This window comes from Oryctolagus cuniculus, chromosome 15 (genome assembly GCF_051225735.1).
Source record: "Oryctolagus cuniculus isolate XC-2025 breed Fujian yellow rabbit chromosome 15, ASM5122573v1, whole genome shotgun sequence".
In the NCBI taxonomy this organism is placed as follows: domain Eukaryota; kingdom Metazoa; phylum Chordata; class Mammalia; order Lagomorpha; family Leporidae; genus Oryctolagus; species Oryctolagus cuniculus.
Genome location: NC_142881.1, coordinates 68509482 through 68522569, shown reverse-complemented (window position 1 = coordinate 68522569; position 13088 = coordinate 68509482). Strand labels below are relative to the sequence as shown.

General features: G+C 53.7%; 1 long non-coding RNA gene across 1 annotated transcript; it reads left to right on the top strand.

Moving 5' to 3' along the window:
• Nucleotides 1-181: 181 nt before the first annotated feature.
• Nucleotides 182-11478, top strand: LOC149122034 (uncharacterized). The gene is made up of 3 exons (XR_016221688.1): nucleotides 182-1911; nucleotides 8841-9019; nucleotides 9557-11478. It is a non-coding gene; the product is annotated as an uncharacterized LOC149122034 (long non-coding RNA).
• Nucleotides 11479-13088: the final 1610 nt, after the last annotated feature.

Genomic DNA, 13088 nt, shown 5'->3' with positions numbered 1-13088 from the left:
CAGCTTTCACTAGACTCCCGGGGTCTGTCCTCTCAGAACGAATCCACCGCAACACTCATCTGTCTCGTTTCACCCCTTATCCCAGAAGGATAACACATTTTTATCCATTCCTGTGTCCCTGCTGCTGTTTTATGCAGATGCCAGCTAAATCAGACATGAGTTCCTCTCCCCCGTTTCTCACCTGGAAGGCGACGTGCGTAGCGTTGCGTTTTTTCATTCTTGTCACGTGACACGACACGAGGCACAGGTGCGGTGACTCTGGGCTGCAGATCTCAGGGAAGCAGAATTCTAAAAATTCCAAAAGTTAGGAAGGCAATATAGTGTTGCCAAGGAGAGGGATGTTCTGTTGCCTTTGAGAAGGGAATGTGTGGGGATTTTAAAAAGCTCGTGGGAAATGAAATTAAAACTTACGTTCATCTTGGGTGCAAAAAATTGATACCCTTTCCCACTTCTGTCATTAATACACGTTTTCCATGAACTTTTTGAAGACCCTTCCCTCATAAGAGGCTCTTGGGGCCACTGAGGACAGGCAAGGTGGTAATAGAAGGAAAGAGTTTTGAATGTAGTTTCTGCCCCAGCAGGAGACATCGTGCGGCTGTTTATCATCAGTAGGTTCTGGGGAACGTTTCATAGGATGGAGAAGGCGCAATGCGATTATCCTATGGGAAGATACACAAAAACCATTATGTCCAGGATGGTTTCACTCTTTAAAAGGATGCATAAGGGAACGAGGCGTGAGGCTCACACAGGTGAGTGTGGCTATCCGCCAGCCAGGGAAGCGTCCGAGGGATGGAGGAAGAAGGAGCCAGCCGGCAGAGCAGGCTGCACACCGAGGGAGGCCGGCCAGGAGGAGCTGTGCACACAGCAGCGTTTTGTGCTGCCCCGTCGTGACTAGGACTGCCGTGCTAACCCCATTGCTGCTCTCCTGAGTCCTTTGTTGCCGGGAAACGGCGCACACGTGCAGAATGTAAATTACGCGCAGGCAGGCAAGCACCTGCTGCTGCGACCCTCCCCGCCCCGCAGGCCCCGGAACCCGGTTGGGGGGGGGGGGCTTCAGAGCAGCTGCTCTCCCACCTGCGGCTGCTGTCGCCCTCCTTTTCCCGCTTCTCTAACGTCGTTTTCCTGGCGATTTGCTTTAAGAGGGAGCGGTGGGGGGATTTCCTTAAAACACTAGGGCTCATCTCCTACTCTTGAGTTCTGAGTGCTCTAGAAAGGCGGGGCCTCTGGAAACCCCGCCCACCCGTGAACAGAGCCTCGTGATTGTTGCATTGTGACGTCAGTCAGCTGGGACGTCCCCCCCACCCCAGCCCGCACCGTGGTGGGTGGTGGCCCCAGCCCACCAAGGGATTCTAATTTGCAGCCCCTGAATTTAGGTTCTGTGGATCCACAGAGATCCACAAAGATCCACAGCTAACTCAGACACCGGTGAGGATTAAGCTGGACCCTGAAGTGTCAGGGCTTAACAGGAAGCAAACTGGAGACCGGCAGGCTCCAGCCTTCCAAATTAGGAATAAGTAGACAGAAAATGCGTGTCTGGGGCCCTTGAGAAGCCTCTGCTTAGTCCCAGCCTCTTTCTCTCCCACCAACAGCGCCCCGGACACAGAACACCTGTCAAGGAGGCGAGAGCCTTAGGAAGCCAACCCCCTGGCCTCTATAGACGTACCACCAGTTTCTCAACGGCTTGTTTGGCACTGGCGTGGAAAACCAAGGGTCCCCATGTCCAGTGCTAGTGGGCACTTCCTTCTTATTAACTTAGCGTAACTTCAGGCCAGCCCAGCAATGGGAGCTACTGCTGTGCCCTTTCACAGACGGCACAGCTGAAGCCCAGAGAGTCAAACTCGCCCAATGTCGTCCAGCTAACCAGCCGCAGTGCCGGGCCGCCCTTCGCTGTGCTCCTGCTATGGCTGCCAGGTCGGCTGAGAAGGGGATCGGGCGGGGCCTAGGGCTGGGTGGGTGGGTGGGGGGAGACAGGAGGCACAGACAGGTGTGCTGGACCCCAAAAGACACAGAGCATAAGCACAGAGAGGCTAAGACGCACCCAGACCTGGAGCCTACCCTTGAACTTGGTCAGTTTCAGCGCGCGTCCTGGGCCTTTGGGTCAGGGGCTGGGCTGGGCGGGGCAGGAGCCTGGGGCAGGAACAGCTGCCTTTCCCGCCTCTGTGTACTCTGGGGAGGCAGTTTCTGTGCTGCCAGGGCTCACGGGTGTCTGGAGGCCTGAGATGAACGGCCTTGCCAGGGCCACCCCCAACGAGGTGGCAGGGCTGGCGTTGGCCAGGGCAGGCGTGTACGTGGACTACCCTGGGACCCCACTCACTAGCAGGTGTGGCCTGATCGGCCTCCTGAACACTGAGGGAGGTGTCTCTTCCATTAGGACAATGACAAGAATACTTCAAATGTCATCTCACAAGAGGCCCTGGGCGGTGCTCTCTGCCACCCCCTCCCCCTGCACCTCCTAGGAGCTGCTAGGGGAGTGAGGGTGGCCCGCTTCCAAAGTGCGTATGGCTGACTTTGGGAGACGTGGGCTCCCTAAAAAATTCTTTTTTTTTAAGACAAAATTTTAAATGATTTAAAAATTTAAAATGATTAAACTGCTGGAGATGCAGTGTAGGAAGGCTGCCCGGTGGCGATGTGTCTTTCAGAAGTTTTAGCAACAAAGCTGCGGTTTTCAAGCATTCTGCTACCCGTGTGTGCAGGTGGGAGCCCAGGTCAGGACCTGTGCTTGCGGCAGGGGTCTCCAGAAAAGCCCCTCTTGGTTGTGTCTATGGGAGATGAGGGGGCAGCCTTGCCCTGCGTATAGGTCAGAGGTCTTGGGACAAAACTCCAAGCTCATGGAGGTCGCGTGAGTCCATACGCATCTGTCCTGGGTCAAGAGACACCCTTCTTGGGTGGGGTTCTCGGGCTTTGGGCCCTTTGGCCGAAGGCCATTAAGAAGAAAGATTTCCCTTGTAGTGTTCGGCCAGGCGAAGGGTTGCGGCGCCGCCCCAAGCTCAGTGGGGATCTGAACCATCAAGAACACCATCCTACCTGTGGGCAGGAATGCAGTTTTGCTGTTCAGTAACAGTGGTGGGCACCGGCCCTGTGTGGAAGCAGCAGAGGCAAGGGCACCAAAACGCTTTGTTGTCTTTTTCCCTCTCTTACCAGGGACACCAGGGGCCTTCATTCTTTTTTTTTTTTTTAAACCCCTAGTAAGAAATAAGACTGAGCCACCTCCTGCTTGGACAACTCCAGGGGACCAGGGGCTCCCCAGGAGACACACCAAACCTGTGTACTCATCTGGAACACAGAAGATCGATAGTAGGTTTGAACTGAAATCACATAAAACACAACACCAGCCCAAACTCATGAAGCAGGTCATATGTTCTCTCGGAGGAAGTCCCCCGAGCTGCTGCGGGGGGCTCTGGCCGGCTCAGCCTGACCCCAAGTGCTGAGGACAGCCCCAGAGCTGATCAGGGACACAGCATGGCCTGCAGGTATCAGAAGGGCCAGCAGGACCTAGCCTGAGCGTTCTGGCGGGGTCCCCTTTTGCTCAGCATGGGGGACTTCCTCCCTGCCACTGGTTGGGCCAACAGAACAACCAGTTATGGGACCCCGGGCCCCGGTGTGGCCAGCCCGTGACTCATCGGAGCCACAGGTCTCTGGGGTCGCCTCCCACCCCCACCCCCAGTGCCATTCCTGGGACAATTTTCAGGTTGCAGCTGCACTCGCCCTGGGGCACTCACAGCGTGCCTCTGGGGCCAGCTGCTCCTCCCTGGCTCGCTCTGGGGCCAGCAGCCCCTTCTCCCTGCTCTCGCCTTCCTGGGGCACAAACAGAGGCCGAGGGAGGTTTCAAGTTCTCTCCTTGAGGGGCTCCTGGGAATGCAGTGGAGTCCATGAAGCCAGGCCCCACCGGCAGCAGGAGGCTGAGAACTCGGTCTAGGTTGATCCACTACTGAAAGGACTTCCGAGGTCCCAGCTTCATCTTAATGAAGCTGCTAGAAAGTAGCAGCGTCAGCAGTCATAAAGCATCCCTGGAGCATTGGTACCAGAAGCTCCCTGCTGGAGGGACTGGGGGGCTGGTGGCTGCTGCCCGGGTGACCCGTGTGGAGGGTCTTCGGTCAGCATGGGTGCTCTCTTGGGTGGCATGGTCAGCTACTGCTCTGGGGATGGAAGTCCCCTTAGATGCTGGGGAATCTGTGCTGGGCGCATCCTGCCAGTGCCTCCGGGGCCTGCACAGAATCGCCCCCGGGTCGTGGGTCCCAGGGTGCCCATCCGTAAAGACAGGGCTTCAAGACCCACCCCGGGGGACTCTTCTATGGGAACAGTCACAGCAGAGGAGTCCAGTATGCCGGAGCCCGAACGGTGTGGAATTCCTAGAGGAACACGTGGCAAGGCTGACGGCAGCTCCAGTAATGACAATGAGGTCATGGAGCAGAGGTAGAGTTGGGTCTGGGTGCCGCCGGAGCAGGGAGCTTAGGGTCTGCCTGCAGCGCTGCACCCCGACTGGGGCTGGGCCCTCTTCCAGACTCTGGTGCTCGGCTCCCGAGTGTTGGAGCAAGGCCGGCCCTCCCCTGGGCCCTGTTGCTAGCGCTCTAGTAGGCCCGCTGGGCTAGGCCAAACTGTGTAACTAGTATAAGACCGCTTCTCTGCTCAGGTGATCCTGATGAGCAGAGAGTCCCCCCCGACCCCCCCCGACCCCTGTGACACAATTTGAGACAAGTACATCCCTCGGGACTTAGCAACCATGTGGCCAGTACCTCAAATCCTAATTCTTTTGGAATTGGACTTTTAAATCAGAGACACGACAGCTCAGGCTTGCTTGTGTTCAGAGAGCACAGAGGAAGAATTGAAACATCTCCAGGAAGGGAGAAGCTTGCCCGGTTGTCCAGAGCCTTCCACACACTCAGGGGCCGCCCAGGCCTGTCTCCACTCGGGTGGCGCACGCCACCGTCTGTCCACATGCACCTGGGCTCCTTTTCATGGCTCAAATGAGGCAAAAACTAAGTTTATGTGAACTCACTGCAGTAAGAGAGAACCTCGCCTCCCTGGGCTCTTGGCCCCGTCTCCGAAGGAGGCAGTCAGAAGTGGGAGCACTGTGGAGCTTGGGGGTTTGGGCTCGCGGGGGCTGGCTGGGGCCTGGTCAGCAGCCTGGGCAGTGAGTCTTGGCTGTTGGCTCAGCTTTCTGCGGGCTTCCCCTCCTCCTCTCCCTTTCTGACTCTCTGTGTAGATCGAAGTTTCCACCTGGAATCAGCCTCCTCCTGCCCGGAGAATTTTCATGCCTTCCTACCCTGGAGCTGGTGCTGCTGCCCATGGCTCCTCTCCCCTTTTGGTGGTGCAGAAAAGTCACCTTCATTTAAAAACAAATATTTTATGTTATTGTTAGGCTTGCTGGGGTTTTCATGTTGACGCTTGGCGCTATTCACGACGCTGACTCTGAGCGCCCGTCTGTCTAATAATGGCGTGCCTATGTCTTCAAAGTGCTCCGTGTTCGACAGCTTGAGTGTCTAGACACAGCTATTTGAAAGCGGAGAATTAAGACTTAGAATTGCTATTTTTTGTCTGTGATTTTTTTTCCCACGTCTTCTCTTTTTTTCAGCTCAGGTGAAATTTACATAACGTAAAATTGACCGTTCTAGAGTCACAATTCCATGGCATTTTGTCCCTTCACGATGTGTACGGCCGTCGTCTCTATCTACTTCCGGAACATTTTCACCACCCCAAGCTGTCCCCGCCCATTCCACTCACCCCAGCCCCTAGCCATCACCAACCTGCTTTCTCTCTCTGCTGATGAATGTATTCTGGAGAGCACTAATAAACAGAATTACACAATGCAAATCATTTTGCATCTGGATTCTTTAATGTTTTTGAGGTTCATGCACTTTGTGCCAACTATAATACTCAGTTTTTTTTTAATGACTGAGTAATATTTCATTGTGTGCATATGACACATTATTTAGCCGTTCTCTACGAGTGGACATTTGGCTTGTTGCTGCCTCTTTGCTATCATGAGTAGTGCTGCTGCACAGGTGTTTATTGGGATATGTGTTTTCCATTATTTTCATTATCTAAGAATAGAACGGCTGGTCATGTGAGGACTCTATGTTTAGCTTTTCGAAAAATGTTTTCCATTGTTACAGGATTCCGAGATGGCTTTTTTTTCTTTTGATAATTTTTCTTTTTTTTTTTTTAATGTTTTTTTTTTTGACAGGCAAAGTGGACAGTGAGAGAGACAGAGAGAAAGGTCTTCCTTTGCCGTTGGTTCACCCTCCAATGGCTGCCGCGGCCGGTGCGCTGATCCAATGGCAGGAGCCAGGTACCTCTCCTGGTCTCCCATGGAGTACAGGGCCCAAGCACTTGGGCCATCCTCCACTGCACTCCCTGGCCACAGCAGAGAGCTGGCCTGGAAGAGGGGCAACCGGGACAGAATCTGGCACCCCAGCTGGGACTAGAACCCGGTGTGCCGGCGCCGCAGGCGGAGGATTAGCCTAGTGAGCCGCGGCGCCGGCTGATAATTTTTCTTAAAGATTTATTTATTCATTTAAAGGCAAAGGGGAGAGAGAGGGAGAGCTTGAGATCCATCTTCCATTTGCAGGTTCAGTCCCTGAATGCCCACAACAGCCGAAGCTAGGTAAAGCCGAAGCCGGAAGTCAGTAACGCCAGCTGAGTTTCCCGCGTGGGTGGCGGGGAACCCAAGTACTCGGGCCAGTGTGTGCTGCCTCCCAGGTACATTAGTGGGAAGTTGGGCTGGAGTGCAGAGGGGCTGGGGCTTGAACCAGGCTCTCCCACATGGGGATTTGCTGCCTTTAATTTTGGTAAATTTGGGGCCGTTAGCTCTTCAACTATTTCTTCTGTTTCCTCTCTTTGCCGTTTGGAATTCCAATTATGCTAGACTGTTTTGACATTATTCCACCAGCTCTCGGATGTTTATTTCTGGATTTTATTATTTGTTCACTTTTTTTCCCCTTTCTTTGTGTTTCCACTTTGGCCATGTTTGTTAACCTATCTTTCAGGCTCAGCTGTGTGCTTTGCTGATGAGTCTGTCCCAGCAATTCCTCCTCTCTGATGTCATGCTTCTAGCATTTCCTAGTTTCCCTAACTCAGCTTTCTGAAATTCCCTCTCTGTTCATGCCTGCTGTCTACCTCTTCACTGGGGTCATTTGACATGTTAATCACACTTGACTACAAAGTCCTTGACTGATAGTTCCAGGATGGGAGTCATCTCTGAGTCCGGGTCTGTTGAGTGCCTCATCGTTCCACAAAAAGCTTGCTTTGTTTTCTGCGTGTATTGCAATTTTTTATTTGGTGCTGGACATCACTTCAGAAGGCCAGGAGACAGTGAGGTAAACCGTGTTCATGTCCAGAAATGGGCAAACCTCTGTTAGCTTCCCCATATAGTGAGTCAAGGATGGGCTGGCTAGGTTCTCTTTCTTTGGGGGATAGCATTACCTCGGTGTAGCGGATGTCAAATTCCTCTAACCGGTTGTTCATTGGTCTGAGTGGGGCCTGTGGAGCCACTGGGGGCAGGGGTGCCGGAGGGTTTTTTTGTCAGCATTCTGGCTGCAGCATTAGCTTTCGGAGCCTTGGTGTGGCTGAGCCGTGGAGAAGGGGCCTTGCCGTGCTCCTGCTTCTCCGTCAGTGGGAGGCTGTGCTACTGCTTGTGACTTACTGCTAGCCCGTGTCGGGAGTGTTAGTGCATTTCTCTCTGCCTCTGGTCGCCCTTAATCTTCGGCAGGTCCGTCCACGTGTGTGTGGGTGTGTGTTTCTTGGCAGTGGGTTTTTCTTTCACCATTTCTACCCCTCCTCTGCTGTGGCAACCAGACTCTGCCTTCTGCCTGTGGTTGGTCGTGAGTGGCCTTGCTTCCGGCTGCTCTCCCTGCATGGCAGACCTGGATGCGGTATGGGCCACAGGACCTGGGGTTCAGAGAGGGCTTGCTTTTTCATTGCTGCCTACCGTTCCAATAATTAGTCATCCAATTATTCCCCTAACAGTGGTGGACTTTTCCAACAAAAAACCATAAAAATGGTGCAAGGTATATATGCCAGTTGAATGGCCTACAGTTTAGGGCTCTGAGAGGGGACAGAAGCGTGGCCTCATGGTTAAGCCACCAGTTAAGATTGCCTGCATCCCACATTGGAGGACCTGAGTTCCATTCCCAGCTTTGACTCCCAACTCCAGCTTCCTGCTAATGTGAACCCCAGAGGGCAGTGGTGGTGGCCTTCGTAGCTGGGTTCCCGCCACCCATGTCAGAGACCTGGATTGAATTCCCAGCTCCCAGTTTGGTCTCCTTTGCTGCTGCAACATTTGAGGAGTGAAAAAGTGGATGGGGGCTCTGTCTCTCAGATACTAAACATTTTAAATATACCTTTAAACATTATCTGAATTTAAAATTTTCACTTTGTGTTGACCTTCTTTCACGTTAGTAAAAAAAAAATGCTTTTATTGATAGGATTCAAACCACAAAAAGAGCTCAGTTAAGGTGCTGGTGCCAAGTTAGGACACCTGCCAATATCAGAGTACCTGGCTACGGCTCCTGACCCCAGCTTCCGGCTAATGCAGACCCTGGGAGGCCGCAGCGATGGCTCAAGTAATTGGGTTCCTGCACCCACGTGGGAGATCAGCTTTGAGCTCCCGGCTCCTGCCTTTGGTTTGACCTAGCCCTGGCTCTTGTGGGCATTTGGAGAGTGAACCAGAGGCTGGGAGCTCACTCTGATTCTCAAATAGAAGTATTATAAAGGAGCTGTGATTAAAATTGGTATGTGCCTATGATATTTTTTCAGAAAGGAAGAATTGTCTTTTTTTTTTTTTTCTACGTTTCCATTCCACATCTTAAGCCTGTCTGATGGCCTTTTTGTGCCTCTTCAAGTGTCCACCTCTGCCATCTGCTTTGCCAACCTTGCTGCTTCTGGGCCAAGCCTGCAGGTCACAGCCACTGAGCGCCCAGGGCTACCAGATCTTTCTCCACAGTTGGGGCACACTCCACTCCCCCTTGTACCAGTCTCAGAACGCCTCACACCTTACCTCTGCGACGGTTAGCAGACTCAGGTGCGTTGAAATTTTCCATACAATTATTTTAACTGAAAGGAAAATTTCTCACTCATTTTATAGTTGAGAATATTTAGCAATACCCCATCGGTATAGAAAAGTCTTTGGCCTGGCAATCAAACAGTCAAGAAAAGGAAAAGAAAAAAAAATGCCAACCACAGTTAAAAAATAGCTGCTAGCAAGCCATGTGCGTGGCTCTGCGAAGAGACCCTTCCAGGTCCTCGGGACGTTTCTGATTCTTAGTCATTAACACACTATTATTGAGCGCGCATGCGCGCGCGCGTGTGTGTGTGTGTGTGTGTGTGTGTGTGTGTGTGTGTGTGTGGTTTCCAGCAAGGACTGGAGAGGACAATTATAGGCACAGACGTGCTGAACCCAACAGACTGAGCAATCACTGAGGGAGACCATGGTCGCGGGGGCAGCCTGGGCTGCTGGCAGGAGGGTGTCCTTGTGGGGCATGGTGGGCAGGGCAGCAGCAGTGAGCCAGCACCCAGAGCCAAGGGCACGCTCATGACAACGCTCATTTTGTCTTCTCAGAGACTGTCACGTGCCAGACGCTTGACACGGCTTTCTTGTGTCCCCAGAGTGATTTGGAAAAGGACCTGCTGCTTCTCCTACTTCAATAAACAAAGAATCCCACATTCGCTCCTGGGTCATACGCCTTTTTAAGAAAGTGGCACAGCTGGGATTTGAAGCTAGGGGGTCTGCCTTTTACCCCTTCCCTTGTCCCTCTGCCAAGAGACATGACTTGGAGAAAAGGAGAAAATTAAAGACTGCACTCCTGAAAACAGGGGTGGGGTGGGGGGCGCCCTGCACAGGCGGCTTCGGCATAGGCCCAAGAACTGAACCCAAGGCTGGGCCAGTGGGGCTGCGGGGGTCCTGGCTCAGGCAGTGGGGGCTTTGCAGGCTGATTTTGCCCAAGCCTGTGCTGGGACCTGAGGAAGAGGAGCACGGGATGACCCTAAGCTACCGAAGCTTCGGGATTAGCTGCGAACACAACACGCACCAAGAAAGATGGCAAAGGCTCCGCAGCAGGCCTTGGCTTTTAATCTTGTGTCCCCGCACGCGTCCTGTCCTGCGCGCACGAGGGGTTGCGTGGACGCCAGTCTCCTCCTGGTCAGAGGGAGGCCGCTCCTCTTGGGGACCTGGGGGAGCTCAGGGAGGCTGCCCAGAGACAACGGGTTGGAAACAGGCCTTGGCCTGTGGCCACAACTCAGGTAAGAGGAAGGCCAGTGAGAGGCCGGCTCTGCGTAGTGACCCTCAGAAGCCCCGTTCCCTTGGGTCCCCTGGGATATTCTGGTTTAGTACTGGGCTGGCGGGCCGGAGAGCGACTTGTCGCCTATAGCTGCATCGTCTATAGCTGGAGATTCCATCCAATCCTAGTGGACAGTGGAGACCTGGCACGTGTCCCAGCCCTGCTGCCCCCACCAGCCCCTGTGGGTGCCGTCCTTGGCTTCCATTCACAGAGTCACTTCCCGCACCAGCCACAGGCGAACAAAGGTGAATAAGACATGCTCCCTGTCCTGCAGGCGCATGGTCCCAAGGGACAGCGGCCACACACCCTGCTGTGTGCTGGAGGTCTCAGCCCTTGGCGGGGCGGGGCGTGGTGGGGGGGAGCCCTGCCCGTGCAGGTGGCTGTGGCCCCCAGGCCTCCTCCGTCCAGCAGGGCCCTTCTGCACGGCTACCGCCGCTGGGGCCAGGGTGCATCTGTCTCACTTCTGGCTCCCCGCACCCGACCCCACCCTGGTGGTTCCAAGTATACTACCCATGGCTCAAGAACCTGAGGACCAAGGTGCTAATGGGGGGATGAATCCCGGGGTTTTCTCAGTGCTGTTGGGCTGAGGCTGTGCCCGCAGGGCAAGCTTTCAAAAAGAAGATGCAGTGGAAGCTCCTGGGCAGGGTGGGGGGAGGGGCTCTCTCCTTGCCAGTGTCACGGGTGCCGGCAGGCAGGGCAGGGCAGGACGAAAGGGCTTCTCTGTGGATTGTCTTTGTCAGAATACTGTCAGCCATCCGTTGGGCAGCTGAAAAACTGCATATTTAATTGAGTATCTTTGAAGACAAGAAAACCCAAGATCTCAACACGCCTCCAGTTCATGGACCCCCTCCTGGCTCACCTTTGGCAGGTGTTCTGCGTGGAGCACCGGGGTGGGATTCCCGATAAGAGGGGTGTGCCCGTGCACTTCAGCAGGCGTGAGCTGCTGGCTCACAGGGCTCGGAGCACTGATCCCGTGCACGTCACCCCGACAAAGCAGAAAGGGAGCTTAGATGCCGCCCTGCGGTAGTGAGTCTCGGCTTGGTTCTAGGATGGGGCGTACGGTGTTCTGAGGTCAGATCCCTGGACTGGCGCTCAGGAAAGAAATGGAGTAAAATGCTCTATTTTTCGGCAGGGAAAAGGGATTTCCTGACAGTTGGATGGGATAAGATACCAGTTTGAAAAATTCCCCTATCAGAGCAACATGAATTCTGCCAACATTGAAGCAACAGCATCCATTGTATCCATTGTATGGCGAAGTTGGGGTGGGAGAATGACGACATCGTTGATGCTTTAGCAAAAAAAGAAAAAAGTCAACATTTTACAAATGGATAACTCATTTTGAGAAGGGAGGAGACGATGCTAAAGACGAAGCCCCCGGCAGCAGACCACACATACACGCTGGTTTGCGAGGACAGAAATGAATTCTGTTCCTGTCCTAATGGCAGTGGGCCAGCATTTAACCGCAGAAATAAGAGCCGGCACCCTCGACTGCTCCGACGTTGAGTTTCCTTCCGCAACTGGGACCGAAAAATTGAAGCGGAGCAAAGTTGTGCGCCAACACCCTTGCACCCTGCTCCGCTATAGAAGCAAAAGTGCCAGTGGACATTCGGACAAGAGGGAGCTGCGTGCCCAAGCATTGCTTTGAAGAACTCGGACGGGAGATGACATGGGCGGGCCAGCCCAGAGCAGAGGTCGTGGCAACAGCTTTTTAGGCAGCTGGGGGCATTTTGCTTGTTGACTCTCTGTAGGCCCAGAGAAGGATAGCATCTGCTCATTAGGAGAGAGTTTTGAGAAAGTGAGCCGGAGGGCGGGCGGGCAGCCACACGCCCTGGGGGAAGCTTCACCAGAGAGTCCTTCTCTACCATGGCACTGCTTCTGCTCACCCCGCTCATCAAACCAAGGGGGGCTCTGCAGGGTTTCCAAAGGAAATTAGGCATCCACCTTACAGTTGCCATTTGGCTCCTTCTGACTGCATCCCAAGACATTTTTTAAGGGCTCCCATTTTTACTTCAGTTAATAATGTCAAAAAAAAAAAAAAGATTGCACTCATGTCCTTGAATTCCCAGAACCCTCAGTTCTTTAGGGATGGACTCAATGCCCGGTATCATCGCTCACAGAAGTGCTTGAATTTACGGCAGCTTCTGTTGACTCAATGCGTGGTTTTCATTTTCAGCCTAATTCCATTTTTCCACAAACCATTTGAAGTCCCCTGGCACACCTCTTCCAGACAGGTTTGCATTGCTTTGACGCGCTGGGAGAGGTTGTCTGTTAGAGCTTGGCCTCTTTAGCTTGTGTGTGCACGCGTGGGTGTGTGTTTAAAGTCACTCTAAGGACCCTCAAAGGACAAAGACCATGAAGAGGGAACGCCAATGGAGGTGACAGAAAACCACTTTGGTCTGCCTGGGCCACTCAGCAGATGCCTTCACGTGGGAGCTGGTACTCTCTGGGCAGTGAGGGGACAGGTGGGAATAGTTTGAGGCAGACCTGGGGAGCTTGGGGTCGGGGAGGACCAGCGCAGGTGGGCAGTCCGGGACCTGTAGGGCATGGGTCTGTGAGGGAGGAGCCCAGCTGTTAAGATTGGCAGCCTATAGGGCATGGGGAGGGACAAAGCCGGATAACTGATGGTTGAACATAGCATTGTGGCCTTTTCCCCTGGAAGCCCATGCTTCGAGTCTCAGAAAAGCGCACGCCACCTTTGAGCTGATGGTCAAGTTTGTCCGCTTTAGAACTTGAAAGTGCCACTCTGCCTGCAATTTAAGTGGGCGTTGCTCTGCTGTTGGGTTGGGAGGGGCCAAGCCCAAGAGCAGAAAGCTG